The 7,531-nt window shown below is 36.1% G+C and overlaps 1 pseudogene; it reads right to left on the reverse strand.

The window, feature by feature from the left end:
* Window positions 1–3,400: 3,400 nt before the first annotated feature.
* On the reverse strand, window positions 3,401–6,598 carry LOC104244009 (FT-interacting protein 3-like; annotated as a pseudogene).
* Between the last annotated feature and the right edge of the window lie 933 nt (window positions 6,599–7,531).

Consider the following 7,531-nt stretch of genomic DNA (forward strand, 5'->3'; position numbering starts at 1 on the left):
ATCCAATTCAAACATAAAATAAACATCGCTAAAGCATAGAAAAATTAAAGTTTACCAGTAGTCTTGTGGATTATATAAAGTCAAAAAATTATTTTGTGGTTGCTCATTTGTCGGTGGCGACAAGTTTAAATCAAGGCAAACTCTTTCATCATGAATCTGTCCGGCAAAAACTGCTCCAGAATAACCACCCGACGACTGGGGGTTATCCCTACTATGCACACCCTCATTATTGGGAACGTCTTCAACCTTGACGTACATTTCCAACAATTTTATTACAATAAATTCCCTGTATTCATCTGGAATCCGCAAAAAATCTCTAAAAGTTTCATCATCTTCAATGTTAAACTCAGAATAATAAGCAAACCCTTGTAGAGTCACAGAATACAGAAATCTACTAGTTACTTTAAGGTTCATCGAACGTTTCTGCACACTCATTTTTTTACGTAACAACGATACCAATTTATCATACTCCATTGTAAGCGACAATTTAACATGACACTGTGGAAGTAAACTATAACTCACAGAGTTATTCTCCATTACAACCTCCCCCCTCCAAATATAATGAAACCCTTATTTTTGGCTCTTCAGACATTATAAAAAAAATGCTTGATAACAAGAAGAGAAGTATGAACGGAAGTTTGAAGGAAAGTTTTGAATGGATTTTCATAAAATCCTAACGCCTTTAAATAAGGCAAGTCCTAGCTTGGGGTGCAGAATTTTTTTTATGTAAAATGCAGTATAATACCACGCTTTATGTATTTGAATTATTGTTATGTCATTTATCCGCAGAACACTTATTGGTGGGCCCAAAAATTAATGTAAAACACAGTATAATACAACGTTTTAGTAAAATGTAGTATTATACTACGTTTTATATTTAAAAAACGAATATTGTCAGTTATCCTTAGAATAGGGAATATTGGTGGGCCCAAATTGAAGTAAAACGCAGTATTATAATATGTTTTAATAAAACGTAATATTATACTGCATTTTAGTTAGAAATGTAACTTTTTTTTAACTGTATAATGGTATTTTGGGTCCAAAATACCATTATTTCAGTTTCGTACTCCATTAACATGGCTATTTTTCAATTAAAATGCTGAAAATTAGCAGTCTGTGCTGTTACTATATTTTCCAGAGAGGTCTGAAAAGTAGTAATCAGCAAAAAGCATTTGGTTGGGAAAATTCCTTTCATTTTCGATTCGGGGTAACGAGCCAAATCCAACAGGACATAACTCTCTTAACCAGTGTTGAATTTGAATTTGCCAGACCAAAATCTTTCTTTCAGATCAGATATGATAGCAATAGTCCATGGGACTGAAACACTCTATGCCCATAGACACAAATTTTTTGTTTCATTCTTTAAGTTGCAACTAATCTTTTGATGGTCATTTCCCGCAGTTGCTTGAGCAGCATTTCTTGCATGATGCTACTATATATGATTTGTGATATCTTCTTCTTTTTCTATAACTGTCATTTTTGGGTCCACTTGGTTGCAGCTTGACTATTCCATCAAATTCTTGACCTCCCACTAGCACAACTCGGGGCAGGGGCGGATGTATAGCCTAATTCACGGGGCACGTGAACTCATGGTCTCTCCGTCACAATAGGTATTTTATGTACATATTTTCTTAAATTTATCTAATATCATCTGCTGGCACCCATGCTCCAAAGAGGCTAAATGATGCACTTGATTGAATGTTAAGTTATTTACCTAGAGGGGTAGGTATCAATTTCCATTTAATACTTTCTTTTTTCTCATTTTTTTAATGGTGCACCCAAGTTATAAAAATCCTAGATCTGCCTCTGACTCGGGCACATCTGCCACCAAAACTTAGGCAGCTGGAAAGAAATCATCTAGCGTCTTTTGTCTCTATTGAAATTTGAACCTTAGTTTCTCATGGTTTTCACCTATGTAATCGAACGCTAAGCGACATTCTTGGGTACATGACCTTTACATATCATTACCAGAATAATGCTGGAAACCAAAAACTCAACATTTTCTGGATGTTGTAATCCTGTGTGTTAAACACTATAAGTACTGAGGACTAGTCTCTTTTACACAAATTTAAGATCCCGCAAGTGGCTAACTGAACCTGATACAATGAGGAATCATAGACCACATAATTCTATGCAACATTCCAAAACCCATTATGTGCTAGAACAATGACAAACAGATGGTCAATCAACTACTTTCATAATATAGCACTTTCATTTCTAGAAGGGGAAAAGAAAAGGAAATATGAAGGTCCCATACAGCATTCTCAGGCTTCCAAAATTCATACATACAAAAATTTTGGATTTTTTTCTTCACGTCCCTTCTTTCTTTGGATTAATACCTAATGTAATCGACCTTCGGCCACAAACTGGAATACCACCACTTTCTACACAGGTATATACAGATTCCCGGCCGTGCTTCTTCTTCCATGGAAAATTATGCACAGTAATGCTGATAACAAGTTATTATGAGCAGATAAACTGACCAGGTGCACTCCACACCAATAAACATCTGATTAAAGATCTATCCGTTCTGATCTCGCAAAATCTTGAAACTTAATAGGCTGTAAAAGATACATGGAAGAGATCCTTGTCTCACATGCTCATTTCCATCTAAGTTCACGATATAACATCGACAGACATAATTTCTTTTGAACCTTTTCTCCTTTCAACTGTGTAACAACCATATACGGAGCCAATATTTAAGTTGCTTGGACACGGGTGCGGATCTACAGATCGGATATGATTCGAGGATATGGATCTTAGTACAGATATGTGTGCGGGGATCCGGCTAAAAATAATTCAAAAACAGAAAAATATCTCTAAATTATGAGAAATTTTATGGAATACTTATGTATAGCTTGTAAAGTGTGGATTCTTTTTTATTCTCAAGTTGTAGATAAGTAAAGGATTGATTTCCTAGATAAGGTATGTTTTTTTAGTTCAAATTTACCCTAGTTTTGGTTCTGACTTCGGGAATTAAATTATATCTCGTCTAGAATTTTTCGTCGGTCGTGGTCAAAGCACGCAAAATTATTTGACCATATCCAGTAAGGATCTCATACCCACACCTATACTAGTGTCGTGTCGACACGGGTGCGACACCTAAACTGCCATGTCAGAGCAACTTAGGCCGGTATCAAGTGAACTGATAATTTCACACTTAAAAAGAGAAAAGCTAGTTTTGAATTTTGAGACGCATAAATATAAAATACAAGATAGCAATAGTCCACGGTTGAAACCCATTATTATGTCAACAGAAAAGAGATTTGAACTTCAATAGAGAAAGCATTTATATAGAGCTGAATGCACATTTTAAAAGAAAGAACCAACTGACTACGAGATATTGAGTTGCATGAGACAGCTAGCTTTCAACAGACTTGGAACACATAAAAACCGAAAATTCACAAGACTTGATCTTATACATAAAGGTATTAATTTTTAGAACTAGGCGAAGAGGATAAAAGGTTAAGAAGAAAAGCCCCTTATTTTCTAGTATTACACATCATTTTCTTTCAGTCCGGACACAAGGGGGAAAATAGCATAGGAAAAAATGAAAAACAGATAGCAGACAAAGGTACAGCTCATAGCAAGCAGTCTCTTCTGGTAGGCAACCTTTCAAAGAAATTAAGTGGGATAGAACGAAGCTTGAAGCGTAACCACGGATGTCTCAATGTATAAAATCCAGTAAAGAGTACCAGAACTTGGAAAGGCGTGATATAGACTACAATGGCAGCAACCAAGCAGAAAATCACAAGCACGGCTGTCGCCCTAGGGTCACACCAGCTCCGCAATGATAGCAGCCTCTCCCCTTGAGTAGCCCAGTCACCAACCACAGTCTGAATTCTCCATGCAATCATTCTCAAACGGTCATATCTCATACTAACAATATCCGATGAAAATGAAGTTGGAAAACTATCAAATTCCTCAGATAATTCATCTTTAAGAGCAGTATCAACACAGGAAAGACTAGTATCTGTGAGTGGAGGATGCACCGGCCTCCACCTGTAGTTCCAAACACTGATTAAGGAGAGAGAGAGGAAAAAAACAGGTAGGATAAGTTTTGGATTTAGAACCAGTATGATGAACATGATATGGATCAGAAAAGTTGTAACGGGGTTTCTCCAATTACATATTTGATCAAATTTTTTTGCTACAGCCTCTAAAATACCCATAAGCCTGAAAAAGTTAACCCTGCTTTTCCTTATACTCCACAAAGAATACTCTTCTTCAAACATATATTCCACTACCTCTTTTCCCAAAGATGGATCAGCACGACTCAGTCTCATGAAAATCTGCTGGGCATGGTGCCTCAAGTCGTCAACCTGTTTAATTGTTAAAGGATGAAGATACTGCATCTTGGGTAACAGTGGCCGAGAGTACATATACGTCATATTCAACTGATGAGCAAATAAAACGCATAGTCAAGCAAATTTCACCCGTCTTCCTCAGCCCACTAGTATCAAAGAGCATTAGTGGATAAGAATGTGTGTAGACTCGGCCTGTTTCAAGAGTGGAAATACGGATCCTAACCTTTCCAATCCTCAAGTCCTTTGCACCTTCAGGTTTATCTCCTCCTTGCGGTAGGCAATTATCAAAGACACCTATAGTTATAACAGTGCAAGGGTCAAATACCTCCCAAGTGTAATGCTCATTCCACGTGGGAGAAAGGCTATCAGTAATCGTCCTAGTTCCGACCCACTTCTGCCCATATTTGGCAACACAATAGGCATCTGTAGTTTCCTGCCCGTCTTGTCTCTTCATTGGCTTGAGGCCCTGAGCATTCAAAATACCCAATTCAAGCACGCCAATACTGGACTTACACAATTGCTTTGCGGTTGGTCTAAGATCACTACTGTAACAGGTAGACTCCTCCAGAACATGGTAACCTCCCTCCAGACATATACTCATCAGGATCTTGCTATCAAACCAGACTTTCTTCTTCTTTTCACCGCCAACTTTAACCTGCTTCTCAAGTTCATACCACTTACAGGTTACAGGTTTCTCATCCAACCTCATATCCACATGTGACAAACGAATCGCAAACCTCCCAAGAACCTCATCCTTGTTAGGTGAAACTTTATCTTCCACAGTAAGAATCAACAGCTGATCAAATGGTTCTGCAGCTACAAACATTAGATCCTCGTTCCAGCAGGGATTGATAGTCATACTCGTGGAAACCTTTGTACAACATGTCTGATTTCCGAGGATGGCTTTTATGAAAACTTGCGGTTGCCGGATCCTATACATATCACTTGGAGTCAAGTCCTGGAACTCAATCACATTAACTCTCAGGTACCAAAGCTTTGGCAAGAGGTACACCTTAGATCTTACATTTGCAAGGACATCAACAGCAGAAACATCTGAATTCCAAGCTTCAGGAAATGTGTCATCTGCTTGAGCACCCATCCAAAGAGCCAACAGCAACTCCCCTTTGTCTTTAGACGACCAACTCCTATCCTCCAATCTATACCACTGAGGAACCAAGGTCTCAGGGGGAACCATTTTTGGGATCTCACAACTTAAATCAAACATACAGCGACCAACAAAATCATCATCAGAAATATCCTTATCTTTCACGGTCACCTCAAGTACAGGAGCCTGAATCCTATCTTGGGAGAAAGCAAACGTCTGATTCCATTCAGGATTTGACGTCTTCTCAAAATGGCGGGTCGTATACTTTTTATCCCCCAGCCTAACCTCAACATAAGGATCAAGACTACCCGTAAGCTCATTCGTAGGTAAACCTCTAGCCTTCACCTCCCGCACATAAAGATATTCCATTTGCTCAACCTAATCTTCACTCCACCAAAGTTGGAGTTCCTCTCCTTGAGTGAAAAAAGAATTTTTTTTCTGGTGTCTAATACTACAATGATCAATAAGTAAAGCAGAAGAAGTCTCAGCAGAGACTGGAAGTTAATTATGAAGAGAGACAATGTGCTATGTTAATGTTCACAAATCGAAACATGGACTTAGACAAGGCAGCCAATAATAACATGAAAAACAGCAAAATCTAATATTTGTCACTGGAAAAATTCAAGGGTTATATAGAGGGAAAAGAACCTCATAAATGATACTTAGAAAATAGCAGAACCATTCACCACTGTTGATCTGAATGCTTCAATCCTGCACAACATCAATAATGAAGAAAATCAAGTTCAGACACAAAAATTAGGATCGTCATATCCAATTCAATTATCTTAATTTCAGTTTTTCCGATGAATAGGGAGGATATTAAACTAAATTATGATTAAAATATCTAAAATAATACTCCAACCTGAAGAAGCAAAAAAAAATATCTTATAGTATTCTTTTGTCGGAACTGACCCCTGAAGTCCAAATAAGACTTTCATCAGCAGAGAAATATTCTTTTTTGTTTTTCTTTACTTTTTCCTATTTTTCACTACATTTTGTTCTGGTACCCACATACAGAAAAACTTGCCCCAATAAAGTCAAAGAAAACTAAAAATGATTATGTCTGTCTCAAATCGGTTCATTTCAACCTTATTCATTGTCCAGGACAGTCGAGTGATACTGAAGTAATTAGTTTATTAGTACTATATTTAGTACTCCTTTAGTCCCATTTTAACTATTACTCCATCGGTTCCAATTTACGTGTGAACATATTTGACTGGACATTTTAAAAAAAAATAAAAGACTTTTTGAATTTGTAGTTTTAAACAAGTTAAAAAGGAGTCCAGAGTATTTGTGTGGTTATAAAAGCTTCTCGTTAAGGGTAGAATTGAAAATTTAAGCTAAATTTATTTTCAAATTTAGAACGGGGTCATTCTTTTTGGAACAGACCAAAAAGAAATAGATTCACATAAAATGAAACAGGAGAGTATATGTTAACTTTTTCGCACACTCATTAAGAAAATAATGAATACAAAATATAATTTACTAAATTATTTTTATTAAATGCTTTTTGCGAATTGAACAATATTTAAAAAATCACCACTTTTTTATTTTTAAGGTATAACTGAAAATAATTAATAAATTTAGTCTTGAATTCCTGAAGTTATAATTATTTTGGAATAATTTTTTTTTAGATAAGGCGACAGTTAAAATGAGACGGATGGAGTATACAAGTATAAGTTTTTTTTTTTTAGCTAAAGCGACAATTAAAATAATATAGAGGGAGTGTACAAGTACAAGTTTTACAATAAAAAGAGTTAATTAATACATTTATTTTATTTTATAGTTTGACTTGGCATAAAATTTAATTAAAAAAATAATATTTTAAATATGTGATTTTAAATATGCCATAATATTTGTATTGCTGTAAAACTTTTGAAATTGCTATAGCATTTGTACCGCTCTAACATTTTCTCATTCCTATTCATAAAAATTGCACGGGACACCCTATTTGGTCGCCTCCATTTAAACTATACCCATTTTTTTTTTAAAAAGTTTTAACGTGTACCCACTTTTTAAACAACTTCAGCCCCCTTTCTCCTCCTCCTTCTCCTCCTCAAAGTTTTATCTTTTCTTTTTCCAGAAGTAAGGTTCATCCCTATCTACTTCTTCTTATTTC

This window comes from Nicotiana sylvestris, chromosome 3, assembly GCF_000393655.2.
Source record: "Nicotiana sylvestris chromosome 3, ASM39365v2, whole genome shotgun sequence".
Lineage (NCBI taxonomy): Eukaryota > Viridiplantae > Streptophyta > Magnoliopsida > Solanales > Solanaceae > Nicotiana > Nicotiana sylvestris.